The 21790-nt window shown below is 34.8% G+C and overlaps 1 protein-coding gene and 2 long non-coding RNA genes across 8 annotated transcripts in view; all 3 read right to left on the bottom strand.

Annotated features, from left to right (window-relative positions):
* Window positions 1–21790, bottom strand: part of LOC101892885 (putative FERM domain-containing protein FRMD8P1) — a 1829920-nt gene that overhangs the window by 1010228 nt on the left and 797902 nt on the right. The window lies entirely within an intron of this gene.
* Window positions 9963–14274, bottom strand: LOC131806674 (uncharacterized). Its single transcript, XR_009344137.1, has 6 exons — window positions 14175–14274; window positions 14066–14101; window positions 13833–13998; window positions 13589–13774; window positions 10249–10393; window positions 9963–10167 (listed from the first exon to the last, which is right to left on the bottom strand). It is a non-coding gene; the product is annotated as an uncharacterized LOC131806674 (long non-coding RNA).
* On the bottom strand, window positions 16996–21134 carry LOC131806676 (uncharacterized). Its single transcript, XR_009344139.1, has 3 exons — window positions 21056–21134; window positions 20812–20997; window positions 16996–17597 (listed from the first exon to the last, which is right to left on the bottom strand). It is a non-coding gene; the product is annotated as an uncharacterized LOC131806676 (long non-coding RNA).

Raw genomic sequence — 21790 nt, 5'->3', positions numbered from 1 at the left:
CTATTAATAGACAAGGCACGGTCGACGAAGGGGTTTTTGTTGTAACAGACAAAACCAACTTACATGGTTATGCTACTTCGTTCAGGCTGAACGAAAGCATAACGAGTGGAGAAAGATGTAAATGTTTATAAGTGCGGTTGTAAGATTTAGAAGACTTTCCAAGAGAATTTTAGTTTTATTTAATTCTTTGGTTCCTCTTCTATTGAGCTTACGATCTCGTCACTTGGGTAAAAAAATGTTTTTTGTCATAGAAGTTATTTTTAAAATAACTTCTGGGGAGAATATCCCAGACAAAAACAAGGGAACTGATGAGGATTGGTGGCTCTTTCCGAAACCTAGGTATTCCCTGCCTTACCCCCTGGTAAACATTACCATCGTTCTCCACTAATAAACAAACGTTGTTTTTATAAAAACAACAATAAAGGGATAAAGCCAGACTATTTTGCAACAACAAAATACTACGGTATCCCGAACAAACAAGCCACACTGTTCTATTCTTGTTTTTCACTAATTTTAATAGGTTTTAGAAATTAGGAACAAATCACCCATAAAATCAATGTCTTTTTTACACGGTTTTTTTTACACGGTTTTTTTTACACGGCTTCTTGTAGAACCAATCTACCGTGTAAAAACAGGCTTAGGTGTACTTACTTTTTACGACCGTTCACTTCAGAATACAATTATAGAATGTGATTAACCAAGAATTTGGTTTTTGACAATATCCACTAACGGTTTGTGTGTGGCTGCTGATATACGTTTGTGTGTGATAAACCACCATTCACCTCGATCAGACACAAACGAATATCAGCAACAACACACACACAAACAAATGATTCCGTCCGTCCGTCCGTCCATCTGTCTGTCTTTTGTAATCACTCTAGAGTCAAAACGAATTAAGATAGGAATTATGCACAGATCAGACGAAGTTCGAAGGCGGCTATATTGGTCTACTATATCGCCATATAACCCCCAACAGGTATTCGGTATTTTGGTCATTTTAGTCACGTTTTTCAATTGAATTTTCTGAAATTCTACACAAGAAGTTCCTTCTGAGCATTTTGCCCCCTAAAAGAAAAGTGCCTGTATAGGTCCACGATATCGTATAGCCCTCATATAACGGTAACCCCCGATATTCGGTATTTTGATGATGTTAGCCACATTTTTGGACAGAATTGTTTTAAATATTGTGTTTAAATGTAATGACCTTAACGAAAAATTGTCTAGGCAGATCCACGTCACCGAACCTCGCCTTATTCATTATTTTCATGATATTCGCAACATTATTCAAAAAAATTGTTTCCAGTTTGATGATATTAGCGACATATTTAACGGAATTGTTGCAAATTTCGTATTTGAAGTTCAGAATCGGTACTACAGCCTATGACAGAAAATTACTTTTCAGGCCCGCGTCTTTGTAGACCCCATTCTTTCGACGGATTTTTTTTACTTTCCAATATTCTTCAAAATTGCACTATAGTACAGTGTATTCTGTAGTTTTGCATGTTTGTAGCAGGTAGAAATACGTAAGGTAGTCCGTATTTCCGTTGGTAATCTTCATAGAATCACATTCTGTGACGGTTTATACATATCAGTAAGTCTGTCCGTCTGCCCATGTATTTTTATGAACAAAATGCAGGTCACATTTATTGTACAAGCGAGATAAAAATTTCCATGCATCATTTGTTTGGCCCAAGGACAAATCTATAACGTAACGTTTCATTCATTCATTCTGTTTCATTAAATTGAAGCACAAATTTAAATACAACAATTATCACAGTTTTCCCTCAAATTATAAATGCTTTTTTTAGTTTTAGTATCCATTACGAACTTCAAATACGAAATTTGAAACAATTCCGGTCTTTAATATCTCTAATTACTTAAAAATGTTGAGTATTAGAAGTTATATAGGGGGCTTTACGAAGACGTGGACATACATAAGTATTTTTTTGTCATAGGTTGTATTATAATGAGTTACAAACGGAATGATAAAATTAATATACTCTCCATAGTGTGGTGGAGGGCATAAAAAGAGTTACAAGTAATGATATTTGTCATGCAAAAAATTGTAAATTCTCAATCAAAGAATTATCAATAAATACATATAATGTTAAAGACTAGGCAAAATGTATTATGAACAATAATTAATGTCCAAAATATGTAGAGGCGCTGCTCACAACGGAAACATGTTAACATAAAACAAGTAATAGAGAAGCTAAGAAGCTTGGAACAAGCTTCAAATATTTCCAAAAATTTTGTGGAAAAATAACTTTTATGTGGGAGCTATACGAAGACATATCCTACATAGGTAATATGCTGTGCCATTTTGAAACAATTCCGGTGAATAAAGTCGCTTATATCATCGGAATATCGAATAAAGGGAGTTACCGTTGGCTATACGAAGACGTGGACCTGCACAGACAATTTTCTGTCACAGGTTGTAGTACTCATTACGAATTTCAAATACAAAATTAGAAAAATTCCGGTGAATAATGTCACTAAAATAAACAAGTAAAAAAGCTGTAAGTTCGGCCGGGCCGAACTTTTAATACCCTCCACCATATGGTACAAATTTTGCAATTTCCAAAAAATAAAATCCGTTAAAAAATCTGTTAAAATCTTAAGAATACCGAATTCTTCTACGACGACGTGGGCCTGCATAGGCAACTTTTGTCATAAGTTATTACAATATTTAAATGCGAAACTTGAAGAAAAATCAGTTTATAATGTAGCTAAAATCATTAAAATACCGAATATGGGGGTACCGTTATATGGGGGCTATACGAAGACGTGGACCTGCGCAGACAATTTTCTGGCATGGGCTGAAGTATACATTACGAATTTCACATGTCAAATTTGAAATAATCTCGGTAAATAATGTCGCTAAAATGATCAAAATACCGAATATCGGGGGGTACGGTATATGGGGGCTATATGAAGACGTGGACCTACATGGCTCATTTTTTGACTTAGGATGTAGTATCCATTACGAACTTCAAATACCAAATTGGAAACGATTTCGGTAAAGAATGTCGCTAAAATCATCAAAATACCGAATATCGGGGGGTACCGTTATATGGGGGCTACACGAAGACGTGGACCTGCGCAAACAATTTTCTGGCACTGGCTGAAGTATCCATTACGAACTTCACATGCCAAATTTGAAACAATCCCGGTAAATAATGTTGCTAAAATCATCATAATACTGAATATCGGGAGGTACAGTTATATGGGGGCTATATGATAACTTGGACCTGCATGGCCTGCCTACTGCCTACTGGCAAAATATACATGTGTGCAAAATTTTAGCCTTCTCTCTCAATTTGTTCGAAAGATAGCGTGATTACAACAGACAGACAGACGGACAGACAGACAGACGGACATGGCTAAATCGTCTTATCATCAAGAATATATATACTTTGTTGGGTCCGACATGAGTATTTCGAGGAGTTACAAACGCAATGACAAAATTAATATACCCTCCATAGTATGGTGGAGGGTATAAAAAAGTACACAATATCGAGAGGTACCGTTATATGGGAGCTACACCAAAACGTGGACCTATATGGCCTATTTTCAATATCAAAATCCTGCAGACATAATATGCATTTGAGTAAAATTTTATAAATCTACTACAAATCGCTCGGAAGCTAAAGAGATTTCCACAGACGGATCGAAATCGCTAAATCGACATAGAATCTTATGCTGATCAGGAATATATATATATATATATATATACTTTGTGGGGTCTCAAATGTATGTTTCGAGGTGTTACAAACGGATTGACAAACTTAATATACCTTTCATACTATGGTGGATGGAATAAAAATTAAGACACGGAACAAGAGGAAAGGCAAGTCGTCGAAGCTGAGAGAGATGACCTGTCTAAACAACTGGCAAATGTAAGAGAGGGAAATCATGCTGTTAATCTAAAACAGATTCCCTGCTTAGAAGGAAATATTATGAAGTATTTCCCGCAGGCAGGTCCCCATTTTCAGGAACGAAATGAGGAAAGAAATTCCGATTCCGCCCTGACTTCGGGAGGAACGTATCTATTTATTTAAAAATAACAAGTTTAAACAAACATTAAGTTCGGCCTGGCCGAATTTTAAATTCAGTCCACATTAGGGTAAAAGAAGCATTAGAAACCAATATGACCCACAAATACCAAATTTTTAGACATATTCATGGGAAAATGTACCAAAAATCATCAAAATACCGAATATCGGTAAAAAACCGCTGTATGGTGATATACGAAAACGTGGACCTATACGTACAATGTTTCTTCACGCGAACAAGCACCCATTACGACCTCAAATACCAATTTTCAGACAAATCCCTGAAAAAATGTGTCAAAAATCATCAAAATACAGAATATTGGCCGTTATATGGGGACTATACCAAAATTAACCGATATATCTCATTTTCAATACCATCGTAGACACAATACAAATTGTTCTGCTAAATTTTGACGCTTTACGTCAAATAATGTGGGCTGTATCCGTATTTCAAGAGACAGACGGACATAGTTAAATCGACTTAGAATTTTATGCTGGTTATGAATATATATACTTTAATGGAAAAATTAATAAACCCTCTTTTCCAAGGTGGAGGGTATAATAATAGCAATGAGGTCCTTCATATGCATTTGGTAGGAAAGGAAATAAATAATCTAATTGTAGAAGATAATACAGGAGGAATGCCGATACGTACAGAAGGCACCATTACTTCCAACGAATATGGAAAAGAATGCATCGAAGAAATAGGAAAAGCCACTTGCACATACTTTTGAGGTTGAATCGCTGGGAAAATCTAGCAATAAAAACTAAATATTCTAAAATTAATAAAATATCGCTTGTGAACAATTCGGTGATCTTGTCCGCTGTCGCCTACAATATATGTGAGATAATAAAGGTTATGACCCACACGCACAGATATCGATGCGCTCAGTAGATGTACAAGACCACTTGGATGAAATGACAAGCAGACCTGCAATGTTCCCCTTTATATATATAAGAATAATTGTGTGGCTGCCACTAAAGGGTTAGTGGTAGTGAAAAATAAATTGCACTACCACTAACCCTTAAGTGATATTTAAAAAAAAAATGCACTACCACTAAATGTTAGTGGTAGTGAAATTTTAATAGCACTACCAATAAATTTAGTGATTTTTCAAAAAAAAAAATTGCACTACCACTAAATTTTAGCGAAGCCAAAAAAAGCACTATGTATATAAGTATTATACCAGTTTATTAAAGTGAGTAGGGAACAACAATCCAGAATATATAGTACATATTCATAAAATTTGATTACTTTTCTAAATAGCACTAATTTAGTGCTATTTTTTATGAAATGCCACTAATTTAGTGCAAGTTTTTTTAAATACCACTAAATTTAGTGGTAGTGCTATTGAAATTTCACTACCACTAAAATTTAGTGGTAGTGCAATTTTTTTTCTTTTTAAATATCACTAAAGGATTAGTGGTAGTGCAATTTATTTTTCACTACCACTAACCCTTTAGTGGTAGTGGAATTAAAAATTGCACTACCACTAAATGAACAGTGATAGTGAAATTATTAGTGCACTAAAAATACAGTGCATTATGCCCATCTCTGTCCATTACGAACTTCAAATACCAAATTGGAAACGATTTCGGTAAAGAATGTCGCTAAAATCATCGAAATACCGAATATCGGGGGGTACCGTTATATGGGGGCTACACGAAGACGTGGACCTGCGCAGAAAATTTTCTGGCATTGGCTGAAGTATCCATTACGAACTTCACATGCCAAATTTGAAACAATCCCGGTAAATAATGTCGCTAAAATCATCAATATACTGAATATCGGGAGGTACATTTATATGGGGGTTATATGATAACTTGGACCTACATGGCCCATTTACGAACTTAACCTGCCCACTGGCAAAATATACATGTGTGCAAAGTTTTAGCCTTCTCTCTCAATTTGTTCGAAAGATAGCGTGATTACAACAGACAGACAGACACACAGACAGACAGACGGACATGGCTAAATCGTCTTAGAATTGTACGCTGATCAAGAATATATATACTTTGTTGGGTCTGACATGAGTGTTTCGAGGAGTTACAAACGGAATGACAAAATTAATATACCCTCCATAGTATGGTGGAGGGTATAAAAACCATTAGATAAAGACATGTTTATAAAGAAGTATAATAATTTAACCGTGTTCCACTTTAAACTACACATACCAGTAAGACAGTTTGGATAATGCAGTTGAACTTAAAAAATAAATAGATACAAAATGTGTAAGTTCGGCCGGACCGAACTTTGAATACCCTCCACCATTTGGAACGAATTTGGCAATTTCAAAACAAATAAAATCCGTTAAAAATTCTGTTAAAATCTTAAAAATACCGAATGCAGCTGTTATTTTAGGGTCTATACGACTATGTGAACCTGTTTAGGCAACTTTTGTCAAAAGCTATTACAATATTCAAAAGCAAAACTTGAAAAACAAAATAGGTTAATAATGTTGCACCTACCGAATTTTGGGAGGTACCGTTATATGGGGCTATGCGAAGACATGAAACTGCATACAAAAATGTTTGTCATAGGCAGTAGTACCCATTACGAAATTTAAAATAATGAAAATACCAAATATCGGGAGTTACCAATATATGGGGGCTATAGGAAAACGTGGACCTGCATAATTCATTTTTTGTCATAGGCTGTAGTAACCCATAAGATCTTTCAATACGAAATTTAACAAAATTCCGTTTAATAATGGGACTTATATCACAAAAACACTGAATTTCGGGAAGTACCGTTATATGAGAACTATACGAAAACGTGAACCGACATGCCCCATTTGCGAACTTAACAGCCTACTGGCAAAATACACATGTGCTCAAAATTCTAGCCCTCTACCTCAATTCCTTCGAAAGATAGCGTGATTACAACAGAAAGACGGACAGACAGACGGACATATTTAAATCGACTTAGAATCTGATCAAGAAATAGAATATAGAAGTATAGAATATATAAACTTCGTTGGGTCCGACATGAGTATTTTGATGAGTTACAAACGGAATGACAAAATTAATGTACCCTCCCTAGTGTGGTGGTACCTCCCAATATTCGGTATTTTGATGATTTTCGCCACATTTTCAACGGATTTGTCTAAAAGTTTTTATTTATAGGTCATAAATTGTTCTAGCTCCATTGGCGGAAAATTGTATGTGTAGGTACACGTTTTTGTATATCCCCCATATAACGGTTCCTCCCGTGATAGTATGATTTCGTTAGTGCACTCCAGCATTTAAATGTGAATAAATCTTTTGTGTCTCGTACCGTGAAACTGGTAGCGGAGCCCGATGTCAAGGAAGTGAACGGAAGAAAACAACAACATCAGCAGAAATTGTTCGAAAAGTATAGAAGCGACTTGATTAAAACCCGCATCCATTCGGCAAATATTGAAAAATGAGCTTAGGATGAAGCCATTGAAATTCCAAAAAGTACAAGAACTTACACCGCAACAGAAAGAAAATAGACTCAAAAGAGCTAGAGATCCTTCGCTTGACCGAAAGTGGTGAACTGCCGAATTTGGTTTTCACCAATGAGAAAACATTCGTTGTCCAGCAGTTTGTAAACAAACAAAATTGTCGTGTATACTTGCCAAAGAGGTCAGCTGAAAATGTGCACCTTCGGTTGGCCATCGGAACTCAAGCGCCGTCCATGGTGAGGGTGGGGGTGCTATAATAGCCGATGGTCGCTCTCCGCTCGTATTAATCGACCGTGGCATCAGGATGAAAGCCAAGTATTATCGCGAAAATATTCTGGAGGGTGTATTAAAGCCTTGGGCACGCAAACATGTTGGCCGTAGACCTTGGACATTAATTCTGGAACCTAACACACAAAATGTCAACATTTTCAAAGAAAATAATTTACTACACAGAAAGAGAAAGGATAACCCGATTTTGCTCCAAGTTTGCGAATCCTAATATTTGCGTCAGCACTAGATCGGGTACGAAAATGGACAATATAGGTCCAATTCATCAAGAACCTCCCCCACAAATCGTCAAAATTTTGAATAATTATAACTCTTACATAACGTGATGTAAGTGTCCGATTGTCTTCAAACTACACACATCACAATATTTTTATTAAACCAAAGTCCGGTGTGAAGATGGAATATATCGGACCATTCCTACTGGTATCTCCCGAACAAAGGGTCAAAGTTTTAAATAACCAAAACGATCATGCATCCTGTTCTCTTAAAACAACACACAAGATATCTTTATTAACCCAAGGTCTGGTCTAAAATCGAAATATATCAGCCCACTCCGTTTTGTACCTCCCCCACAAAGGTTAAAAATTTTGGGTATCCATGAAGCTCATAAAACGCGAAATGGAAATTCGATTCCATTCAGACTTGGTATATCTCAATATTTCCATTAACAAAAGATCGTTTATAAAGATGGTATAGATCGGACCATTTCTTCTTGTACCTTGTACCGAATTTCAAGCTAAATAAGCATGTAACTCTCTTCAAATTTCACACAATAGAAAAATAATAATGCTAGTAATAATAATAAAATTAATCGAAATAACTATTGTCTATTCTAAATAATAATAACTTACTGGCCTTCAGATATGCACGAAGACGTGGACCTGCACAGTCAATTTTCTTTCTTAACAACAGTCATATCCGCAATCAATAGTTTGAAACTTACAAACTATTGATTGCGGATATGAATAATTAATTTTTGATACGAGCGTTTGATTCTTAATAATTAGTCGGATGTATGAAACCAGATAGACAACATTTTGACTGTGCAGGTCTACGCCTTCGTATAACCCCCATATGACTGTTGTTAAGACAGAAAATTGACTGTGCAGGTCCACGTCTTCGTGCATACCCCATATAGTGGTACCTCCCGATATTCGGTATGTTGATGATTTTAGCGACATTATTCACTAGAATCGTTTCAAATTTAGTATTTGAAGTTCGTAATGGATACTACAGCCTAAGACAAAAAGTTGTCTATGCAGGTCCAGGTCTTCGTATAGGCCCAATATATCAGTACCTTCCTATATTCGGTATTTTGACGATTTTAGGTACAATACTCAGCGAAATTGTTTGAGATGTCATATTTGAAGTTCGTAGTGGATGCTACAGGCTGTAGCAGAAAATTGTCTATGCAAGTTTAGGTTTTGTGCGGTATTTTGATGATTTTAGCTACATTATTCACCGTTTATTTCAAGTTTCGAATTTGAATATGGCAATGGCTTATGACAACAATGCCTACGTAGGTCCACATCGTATAGGCCACAATATAACGGCTATATTCGGTACTTTTAAGATTTAAACAGAATTTTTACGGGTTTTATTTTTAGAAAATTTCCAAAAGGGGAAGGGAACTTATTGCTTTGTAACTTGTTTTTTTTTTTTTTGTAGGGTACAAATAGTCATAAAGACATCATAAAAGTTTTAATGTATTGTTATCTAGAAAATAAAAAGTATTTATAATTATACATTTAATGATAAGTTTTAAGACACCCAATCTTTTTCGAATCCATCCGTGTTCACTAAATCTAATAGCTTCTTCATAAAGAGACCTCGACATTTAATACATTCTTTAATGTTCGAAGACATCCTACATAGGTAATTATCTGTCATATGTTGTGCCATTTTGAAACAATTCTGGAATATGGTCTCTAATATCATCGGAATATCGAATAAGGGGAGTTACCGTTATATACGGGTATGCGAAGACGTGGACCTGCTGAGAGAGTTTTCTGTCAGAGGTTATAATACTCATTACGAACTTAAAATAAGAAATTTGAAACAATTCCAACAAAATAAAATTGAAGACACGGAGCAAGAGGAAAGGCAAGTCGTCGAATCTGAGAGAGATGACCTGTCTAAACAACAGTCATATGTAAGAAAGGAACATATTCAGCTCTGACCAATAAACAACTCCGGGGGAACTTATCTATTTATTATAAATAATAATAGCAATGGCAATGAGGACATTTACATACATTTGGTAGGAAAGGAAATAAATAATCTAATTGCAGAAGATAATAAAGGAGGAATGCCGATACGTACAGAAGGCCCCATCACTTCCAACGAATGTGGAAAAGAATGCATCGAAGAAGTAGGAAAAGCCAATTTCTCTGGTTCTGGAAGGGTGTTATTAGGAAAAAAATCATTAGCAAATCGTCAATGGCCGTGAAAACAGATGGCGACAAGCCAAAGCATACCATAAAACCATTGTAAATCCTTTTCTATAGGGATGATGACAGTCTGCAACGATGGACTATTCATTCGGCAGCATGGACAATGTAGCCGGCAGATATAGGTGTTGGTATCAGCAAAGAAGCGGAGTCGTTTCGTAGAAGCGGTTACCTAACAAGATATTAATTTTATTTTACATAGTATATACATGTTTATATATAGATTATATTTGATATTGTTATAATTAAATATTTCGTGCCAATCAATTTTTAAATTTTATAAAAATACAGTCCAATATAAACATGCACATTTATGTCGCCAGTGAGAATATACAAAACACTTTGTTCATACTTTTGAGGTTGAGGTGCTGGGAAAATCTAGCAATAAAACTATATATTCTAAGATTAAATATTTCCCAGCCTCCATAAAATATCACATGTGAACAGTTCGGTGATCCTGTCCGCTGACGCCTACAATATGTGTGAGATAATAAAGGTTATGACCCACTCGCACAGATATGGTTGCGCTCAGTAGATATACAAGACCACTTGGATGAAATGAATGATGCAATGTTCTCCATTCAATATTAGTATAGATAAGAATAATTGTATGGCTGTGATTAGGTTAAGTTAGATTAGTTTCAGTAGTATTTAAGGAACATAATTTTAAACAAAAACTAGAATTGAAATTACACCCGAACGAAGCGGTTGTATTTTCTTTCTCATCTTCTACATTTGGCCCTTCGAGTCGGATAGAGAATTGATTCTACGGCCAAACCATACATTGACAATCGAAGATGGAGATTGGACTTTTTTCTTATTTAAACAAGGCGAAAATCCACTCGGTGCCAATATTTTGCCTCTTACCTCTCCTATGTTTGTACTTCTATGACTTTGATTTTTTTACCCTCCACCGTATATAGTATGGAGTGTATAGTAGGTTCATCATACAATTTGTAAGTCATTGAAATAATAATTTTGGATTTAACAAAGTATTTTGTCTACTGACGATAGAAGATGGGCTCACGATATCGTATAGTCCTCATATAACGGTACACCCGATATTCGGTATATTGATGATTTTAGCCAAAATTTTCAATGGAATTGTCCGAAAATCTAAACAAGTAGTTCCTTCTAAATACTTTACTCCCTGAAAGAGAATGGTTTATAAAGGTCCACGATATCGACCATATAATGGTACCCCCCAATATTCCGTGTTTGGATGATTTTAAATACATTATTTACAGAAATTGGTTTAAATTTCGCATTTGAAGCTCGTAATGAGTAATACTTTGAGCGGTGTTTTTCGATTCAATTTTTTGACATTTTTCAAAATGGTGGAGGGTATTACAAGTTCGGCCGGGCCGAACTTAGCATAGTCTATCATACATGCATTTTAACCATGAACTAGCAAATTTCCGTTACTCCGGTATCAACAATTCGAATTTAACAAATTTACTTTTAGTTTGAACTTTTCTCAGACACATAGTTCGTACTTTTGAATTTCCCTTCATAATTTATCTTACAAGTCAACCCTACAATCAAGTTCTGCCCCATTGTTTAATGTAAACAGGAAGTTTGATGTATAAAGTCTTTACTGAATCAGATTCTATTGGTCCCATTCCCACTAAATGTCTCATAGTTTGCAACGCATCTACGAATGCATGAATATGAATAAGCGAAAACCATTGGGTAAAGAAAACATGTTTATAAAGAAGTATCTTAACTAAACGGTGTTCAACTATACTATATACCAGTACAATACTTCACATAGCCGTAAGACCATTGCGATAATACAGTTAAACTTTAAAAAAATTAATAAAACGCAGTAAGTTCGGTCGGGGCGAACTTTGAATACCCTCCACCGAATGTAGCTGTTATTTTAGGGTCTATACGACTATGTGGACCTGCATAGGCAACTTTTGTCACAAGCCATTACAATATTCAAAAGCAAAACTTAAAAAAAAATCGGTGAATAGTGTAGCTCCTACCGAATTTTGGGAGGTACCGTTATATGGGGCTATACGAAGACGTGGAACTGCATACAACAATTTTTGTCATAGGCAGTAGTACCCATTACGAAATTTAAATATGAAATTTGAAATAATGTCGCTAAAATCATGAAAATACCGAATATCGGGAGTTATAGTCATGTGGGGGCTATACGAAAACGTGGACCGACATGACCCATTTACGAACTTAGCTTGCCTACTTGTAAACTATGCATGTATGCAAAAATTTAGCCTTCTATCTCAATTCGTTGTTAATATACCCTCCATAGAATGATGGAGGGTATAAAAAAGTATCTACGTCCACTTTTTTTGTGTTTGGTTGTATTGACTTGTTCCATTTTAATAGGAATTCTATTTGTGAGGTCAAGGACTGCATAGTTTCATTAATATATATATATAAAAGTCTACTATGAGTCTTTAATAGTCTTGGACATTATCCCCATTCCATTATGGGGTTCGGTCACAATCCCCAGAATGTTGAGGACATAATCCCTATAATAATGGGTATGCCCAAAATAAAAAATAATTGAGATCTTCCCCTCTGGGTATGTCCTGCACTTAAATTTCATAATTTTTGTAAGTAAACGGCCTTTGACCGGGGCTTGAGATTTTCTTCTCTAAGTATGTCCCGCACATCAACGATTTCTAAAATTAATTATTTTTGTAAGTAGTCCACACAGCAAACGGTCATACTCCCCATGGGAATTGTGTCCGTTTAGGAAGCGGTTATGACCAAAAACAAACCATTGCAATTATGGGGATTATGTCCGGGCACAGACACGGCGCAGCCGAAATCAACGAACGCAATCATTTAAAAAAATTTCAAATTTTGTTTTTGGAAACATAAGCAAAATTTTGACAGAAGGGCAATAGGTAAAATTAGCTTTCATTCCCAGAAGAAAACAGTAAATGAACTGAAATAAAAACTTGATTGTCTGGGTATCAATTGTTTGTCTGCCTTACACAAAAGTTCTGTGAACTGGATATAATTGTACATCATCGAAAATCCTTTTTTCCAAAAGTATTTGTGCACATTATTTTTTTATACTCTTCCATACTATGGAGGGTATATTAACTCGAAATACTCATGTAAGACCCTACAAAGTATATATATTCTTGATCAACGTAAAATTCTATGCGACTTAGTGATGTCCGTCTTTCTGTCTGTTTGTTGTAATCACGCCATCTTTCGATTGAATCAAGATAGAAGGCTAAAATTTTGCAGACATGTTTATTTTGCCAGTGGGCAGGTTAAGCTCGTAAATAAGCCATGTAGGTCCACGTTTTCATATAGCCCCCACATAACGGTACCTCCCGATATTTGGTATTTTGATCATTTTAGCGGCATTACTTACTGAAATTGTTTCAAATTTGGTATTTGAAGTTCCAAAGGGATACTGCAGCTTAGACAGAAAATTGACTGTGCAGGTCTACGTCTTCGTATAACCCCCATATGACTGTACTTGCGGAAAGTGCGCATGATTTTTTTGTAGGATACAAATAGTCATGAAGACACCATAAAGGTTTTTATGTATTCTTTTCTAGAAAATAAAAATATTTTTTATTACCAATTTAATGATAGGTTTTAAAATATCCTACCTTTTCCAAATCCATCTTTGTCCACTGAATCTAATAGCATAGCATTCATATAAGGATCTCGACATTTCATAGATTCTTTTATGTTCGTCAAAATGTTCCTTATTTTGTCAACCCACTCGATTAGAGATGATCCGTGTTCATTTACAACATTAAAATAGATACCAATCTGAAAAAAAAGACAATTTAAAGCTATATCAGCACATTGAATTTATACAAATGAAATTTTTACTTACCAATTGACAGTCGTTTGACCGTTTATATTGCGGCTACTTTTAAAAAAAATAGATTATAAATTTTTGTAAAATCAGTAGCACACTCAAAGCACTTTATATTTTTACTTACTTTTTTATTCCAAACACGTGAATTCTCTGTTCTCTAAAACACTTTAACACAAAATCACTTTAATAAAGCTCTTTAAACCACTACTACTTACTTTTTACGACCGTTCACTTCAGAATACAATTATAGAATGTGATTAACCAAGAATTTGATTTTTGACAATATCCACTAACGGTTTGTGTGTGGCTGCTGATATACGTTTGTGTGTGATAAACCACCATTCACCACGATCAGACACAAACGAATATCAGCAACAACACACACACAAACAAATGATTCCGTCTGTCCGTCCATCTGTCTGTCTTTTGTAATCACTCTAGAGTCAAAACGAATTAAGATAGGAATTATGCACAGATCAGATGAAGTTCGAAGGCGGCTATATTGGTCTACTATATCGCCATATAACCCCCAACAGGTCATTTTTGGTCATTTTAGTCACGTTTTTCAATTGAATTTTCTGAAATTCTACACAAGAAGTTCCTTCTGAGTGCCTGTATAAGTCCACGATATCGTATAGCCCTCATATAACGGTAACCCCCGATATTCGGTATTTTGATGATGTTAGCCACATTTTTGGACAGAATTGTTTTAAATATTGTGTTTAAATGTAATGACCTTAACGAAAAATTGTCTAGGCAGATCCACGTCACCGAACCTCGCCTTATTCATTATTTTCATGATATTCGCAACATTATTCAAAAAAATTGTTTCCAGTTTGATGATATTAGCGACATATTTAACGGAATTGTTGCAAATTTCGTATTTGAAGTTCAGAATCGGTACTACAGCCTATGACAGAAAATTACTTTTCAGGCCCGCGTCTTTGTAGACCCCATACAACGGGTTATTTTTAAATAATTCTTTCGACGGATTTTTTTTACTTTCCAATATTCTTCAAAATTGCACTATAGTACAGTGTATTCTGTAGTTGTGCATGTTTGTAGCAGGTAGAAATACGTAAGGTAGTCCGTATTTCCGTTGGTAATCTTCATAGAATCACATTCTGTGACGGTGTATACATATCAGTAAGTCTGTCCGTCTGCCCATGTATTTTTATGAACAAAATGCAGGTCACATTTATTGTACAAGCGAGATAAAAATTTCCATGCATCATTTGTTTGGCCAAAGGACAAATCTTTAACGTAACGTTTCATTCATTCTTTTTCGTTAAATTGAAGCACAAAGTTAAATACAACAATTATCACAGTTTCCCTCAAATTATAAATGCTTTGGTTGCGTAATTGTTTGTATCAGACGGCGCTGTTATGTATGATTTCTATATACACATTTTTTACGAAATTTTGCACAAATAAGTGAATGAAAACAAAAATCATTAAATTTTAAAGCAGCGTAAGTTTCCATTGCATGAACAAAACATTCATTATATACATGTTGCGTTTCATTGCATCAATGAAAAAAATCAATGAGACCGGTTTATTAATACAACGAAGCATTTTTCTTTCAGTGTAGGTTTTAGTATCCATTACGAACTTGAAATACGAAATTTGAAACAATTCCGGTCTTTAATATCTCTAATTACTTAAAAATGTTGAGTATTAAAAGTTATGTAGGGGCTTTACGAAGACAACGAAGCTTTTTTCTTTCAGTGTAGGTTTTAGTATCCATTACGAACTTCAAATACGAAATTTGAAACAATTCCGGTCTTTAATATCTCTAATTACTTAAAAATCTTGAGTATTAGAAGATATAGGGGGCTTTAGGAAGACGTGGACATACATAAGTAATTTTTTGTCATAGGTTGTATTATAAACTTTGTTGGGTCCGACATGAGTATTTAAATGACAACGGGTTTTATTTAAGTGATTTTTTCGACGGATTTTTTTAACTTTTCAATATTCTTCAAAATTGCACTATAGTGCAGTGTATTCTGTAGTTGTGCATGTTTGTAGCAGGTAGAAATACGTGAGGTAGTCCGTACATCCGTTGGTAATCTTCATAGAATCACATTCTGTGACGGTTTATACATATCAGTAAGTCTGTCCGTCTGCCCATGTATTTTTATGAACAAAATGCAGGTCACATTTATTGTACAAGCGAGATAAAATTTTCCATGCATCATTTGTTTGGCCCAAGGACAAATCTATAACGTAACGTTTCATTCATTCATTCATTCATTCTGTTTCATTAAATTGAAGCACAAATTTAAATACAACAATTATCACAGTTTTCCCTCAAATTATAAATGTTTTTTTTAGTTTTAGTATCCATTACCAACTTCAAATACGAAATTTGAAACAATTCCGGTCTTTAATATCTCTAATTACTTAAAAATGTTGAGTATTAGAAGTTATATAGGGGGCTTTACGAAGACGTGGACATACATAAGTATTTTTTTGTCATAGGTTGTATTATAATGAGTTACAAACGGAATAATAAAATTAATATACTCTCCATAGTGTGGTGGAGGGCATAAAAAGAGTTACAAGTAATGATATTTGTCATGCAAGAAATTGTAAATTCTCAGCCAAAGAATTATCAATAAATACATATAATGTTAAAGACTAGGCAAAATGTATTATGAACAATAATTAATGTCAAAATATGTAGAGGCGCTGTCACAACGGAAACATGTTAACATAAAACAAATAACAGAGAAGCTAAGAAGCTAAGAAGCGTGGAACAAGCTTCAAATATTTCCAAAAATTTTGTGAAAAAATACCTTTTATGTGGGAGCTATACGAAGACATATCCTACATAGGTAATATGCTGTGCCATTTTGAAACAATTCCGGTGAATAAAGTCGCTTATATCATCGGAATATCGAATAAAGGGAGTTACCGTTGGCTATACGAAGACGTGGACCTGCACAGACAATTTTCTGTCACAGATTGTAGTACTCATTACGAATTTCAAATACAAAATTAGAAAAATTCCGGTGAATAATGTCACTAAAATAAACAAGTAAAAAAGCTGTAAGTTTGGCCGGGCCGGACTTTTAATACCCTCCACCATATGGTACAAATTTGGCAATTTCCAAAAAATAAAATCCGTTAAAAATTCTGTTAAAATCTTAAGAATACCGAATTCTTCTACGACGACGTGGCCTGCATAGGCAACTTTTGTCATAAGTTATTACAATATTTAAATGCGAAACTTGAAGAGAAATCAGTTTATAATGTAGCTAAAATCATTAAAATACCGAATGCATCGAAGAAGTAGGAAAAGCCAATTTCTCTGGTTCTGGAAGGGTGTTATTAGGAAAAAATCATTAGCAAATCGTCAATGGCCGTGAAAACAGATGGCGACAAGCCAAAGCATACCATAAAACCATTGTAAATCCTTTTCTATAGGGATGATGACAGTCTGCAACGATGGACTATTCATTCGGCAGCATGGACAATGTAGCCGGCAGATATAGGTGTTGGTATCAGCAAAGAAGCGGAGTCGTTTCGTAGAAGCGGTTACCTAACAAGATATTAATTTTATTTTACATAGTATATACATGTTTATATATAGATTATATTTGATATTGTTATAATTAAATATTTCGTGCCAATCAATTTTTAAATTTTATAAAAATACAGTCCAATATAAACATGCACATTTATGTCGCCAGTGAGAATATACAAAACACTTTGTTCATACTTTTGAGGTTGAGGTGCTGGGAAAATCTAGCAATAAAACTATATATTCTAAGATTAAATATTTCCCAGCCTGCATAAAATATCACATGTGAACAGTTCGGTGATCCTGTCCGCTGACGCCTACAATATGTGTGAGATAATAAAGGTTATGACCCACTCGCACAGATATGGTTGCGCTCAGTAGATATACAAGACCACTTGGATGAAATGAATGATGCAATGTTCTCCATTCAATATTAGTATAGATAAGAATAATTGTATGGCTGTGATTAGGTTAAGTTAGATTAGTTTCAGTAGTATTTAAGGAACATAATTTTAAACAAAAACTAGAATTGAAATTACACCCGAACGAAGCGGTTGTATTTTCTTTCTCATCTTCTACATTTGGCCCTTCGAGTCGGATAGAGAATTGATTCTACGGCCAAACCATACATTGACAATCGAAGATGGAGATTGGACTTTTTTCTTATTTAAACAAGGCGAAAATCCACTCGGTGCCAATATTTTGCCTCTTACCTCTCCTATGTTTGTACTTCTATGACTTTGATTTTTTTACCCTCCACCGTATATAGTATGGAGTGTATAGTAGGTTCATCATACAATTTGTAAGTCATTGAAATAATAATTTTGGATTTAACAAAGTATTTTGTCTACTGACGATAGAAGATGGGCTCACGATATCGTATAGTCCTCATATAACGGTACACCCGATATTCGGTATATTGATGATTTTAGCCAAAATTTTCAATGGAATTGTCCGAAAATCTAAACAAGTAGTTCCTTCTAAATACTTTACTCCCTGAAAGAGAATGGTTTATAAAGGTCCACGATATCGACCATATAATGGTACCCCCCAATATTCCGTGTTTGGATGATTTTAAATACATTATTTACAGAAATTGGTTTAAATTTCGCATTTGAAGCTCGTAATGAGTAATACTTTGAGCGGTGTTTTTCGATGCAATTTTTTGACATTTTTCAAAATGGTGGAGGGTATTACAAGTTCGGCCGGGCCGAACTTAGCATAGTCTATCATACATGCATTTTAACCATGAACTAGCAAATTTCCGTTACTCCGGTATCAACAATTCGAATTTAACAAATTTACTTTTAGTTTGAACTTTTCTCAGACACATAGTTCGTACTTTTGAATTTCCCTTCATAATTTATCTTACAAGTCAACCCTACAATCAAGTTCTGCCCCATTGTTTAATGTAAACAGGAAGTTTGATGTATAAAGTCTTTACTGAATCAGATTCTATTGGTCCCATTCCCACTAAATGTCTCATAGTTTGCAACGCATCTACGAATGCATGAATATGAATAAGCGAAAACCATTGGGTAAAGAAAACATGTTTATAAAGAAGTATCTTAACTAAACGGTGTTCAACTATAATATATACCAGTACAATACTTCACATAGCCGTAAGACCATTGCGATAATACAGTTAAACTTTAAAAAAATTAATAAAACGCAGTAAGTTCGGTCGGGGCGAACTTTGAATACCCTCCACCGAATGTAGCTGTTATTTTAGGGTCTATACGACTATGTGGACCTGCATAGGCAACTTTTGTCACAAGCCATTACAATATTCAAAAGCAAAACTTAAAAAAAAATCGGTGAATAGTGTAGCTCCTACCGAATTTTGGGAGGTACCGTTATATGGGGCTATACGAAGACGTGGAACTGCATACAACAATTTTTGTCATAGGCAGTAGTACCCATTACGAAATTTAAATATGAAATTTGAAATAATGTCGCTAAAATCATGAAAATACCGAATATCGGGAGTTATAGTCATGTGGGGGCTATACGAAAACGTGGACCGACATGACCCATTTACGAACTTAGCTTGCCTACTTGTAAACTATGCATGTATGCAAAAATTTAGCCTTCTATCTCAATTCGTTATTAATATACCCTCCATAGAATGATGGAGGGTATAAAAAAGTATCTACGTCCACTTTTTTTGGGTTTCCTAGACCCAGGATAAATGGTTGTATTGACTTGTTCCATTTTAATAGGAATTCTATTTGTGAGGTCAAGGACTGCATAGTTTCATTAATATATATATATAAAAGTCTACTATGAGTCTTTAATAGTCTTGGACATTATCCCCATTCCATTATGGGGTTCGGTCACAATCCCCAGAATGTTGAGGACATAATCCCTATAATAATGGGTATGCCCAAAATAAAAAATAATTGAGATCTTCCCCTCTGGGTATGTCCTGCACTTAAATTTCATAATTTTTGTAAGTAAACGGCCTTTGACCGGGGCTTGAGATTTTCTTCTCTAAGTATGTCCCGCACATCAACGATTTCTAAAATTAATTATTTTTGTAAGTAGTCCACACAGCAAACGGTCATACTCCCCATGGGAATTGTGTCCGTTTAGGAAGCGGTTATGACCAAAAACAAACCATTGCAATTATGGGGATTATGTCCGGGCACAGACACGGCGCAGCCGAAATCAACGAACGCAATCATTTAAAAAAAAATTCAAATTTTGTTTTTGGAAACATAAGCAAAATTTTGACAGAAGGGCAATAGGTAAAATTAGCTTTCATTCCCAGAAGAAAACAGTAAATGAACTGAAATAAAAACTTGATTGTCTGGGTATCAATTGTTTGTCTGCCTTACACAAAAGTTCTGTGAACTGGATATAATTGTACATCATCGAAAATCCTTTTTTCCAAAAGTATTTGTGCACATTATTTTTTTATACTCTTCCATACTATGGAGGGTATATTAACTCGAAATACTCATGTAAGACCCTACAAAGTATATATATTCTTGATCAACGTAAAATTCTATGCGACTTAGTGATGTCCGTCTTTCTGTCTGTTTGTTGTAATCACGCCATCTTTCGATTGAATCAAGATAGAAGGCTAAAATTTTGCAGACATGTTTATTTTGCCAGTGGGCAGGTTAAGCTCGTAAATAAGCCATGTAGGTCCACGTTTTCATATAGCCCCCACATAACGGTACCTCCCGATATTTGGTATTTTGATCATTTTAGCGGCATTACTTACTGAAATTGTTTCAAATTTGGTATTTGAAGTTCCAAAGGGATACTGCAGCTTAGACAGAAAATTGACTGTGCAGGTCTACGTCTTCGTATAACCCCCATATGACTGTACTTGCGGAAAGTGCGCATGATTTTTTTGTAGGATACAAATAGTCATGAAGACACCATAAAGGTTTTTATGTATTCTTTTCTAGAAAATAAAAATATTTTTTATTACCAATTTAATGATAGGTTTTAAAATATCCTACCTTTTCCAAATCCATCTTTGTCCACTGAATCTAATAGCATAGCATTCATATAAGGATCTCGACATTTCATAGATTCTTTTATGTTCGTCAAAATGTTCCTTATTTTGTCAAGCCACTCGATTAGAGATGATCCGTGTTCATTTACAACATTAAAATAGATACCAATCTGAAAAAAAAGACAATTTAAAGCTATATCAGCACATTGAATTTATACAAATGAAATTTTTACTTACCAATTGACAGTCGTTTGACCGTTTATATTGCGGCTACTTTTAAAAAAAATAGATTATAAATTTTTGTAAAATCAGTAGCACACTCAAAGCACTTTATATTTTTACTTACTTTTTTATTCCAAACACGTGAATTCTCTGTTCTCTAAAACACTTTAACATAAAATCACTTTAATAAAGCTCTTTAAACCACTACTACTTACTTTTTACGACCGTTCACTTCAGAATACAATTATAGAATGTGATTAACCAAGAATTTGATTTTTGACAATATCCACTAACGGTTTGTGTGTGGCTGCTGATATACGTTTGTGTGTGATAAACCACCATTCACCTCGATCAGACACAAACGAATATCAGCAACAACACACACACAAACAAATGATTCCGTCCGTCCGTCCATCTGTCTGTCTTTTGTAATCACTCTAGAGTCAAAACGAATTAAGATAGGAATTATGCACAGATCAGATGAAGTTCGAAGGCGGCTATATTGGTCTACTATATC

The sequence above is a fragment of the Musca domestica genome, unplaced genomic scaffold (assembly GCF_030504385.1).
Source record: "Musca domestica strain aabys unplaced genomic scaffold, Musca_domestica.polishedcontigs.V.1.1 81, whole genome shotgun sequence".
In the NCBI taxonomy this organism is placed as follows: Eukaryota; Metazoa; Arthropoda; class Insecta; order Diptera; family Muscidae; genus Musca; species Musca domestica.
This window is presented reverse-complemented; position numbering and strand designations above follow the sequence as displayed.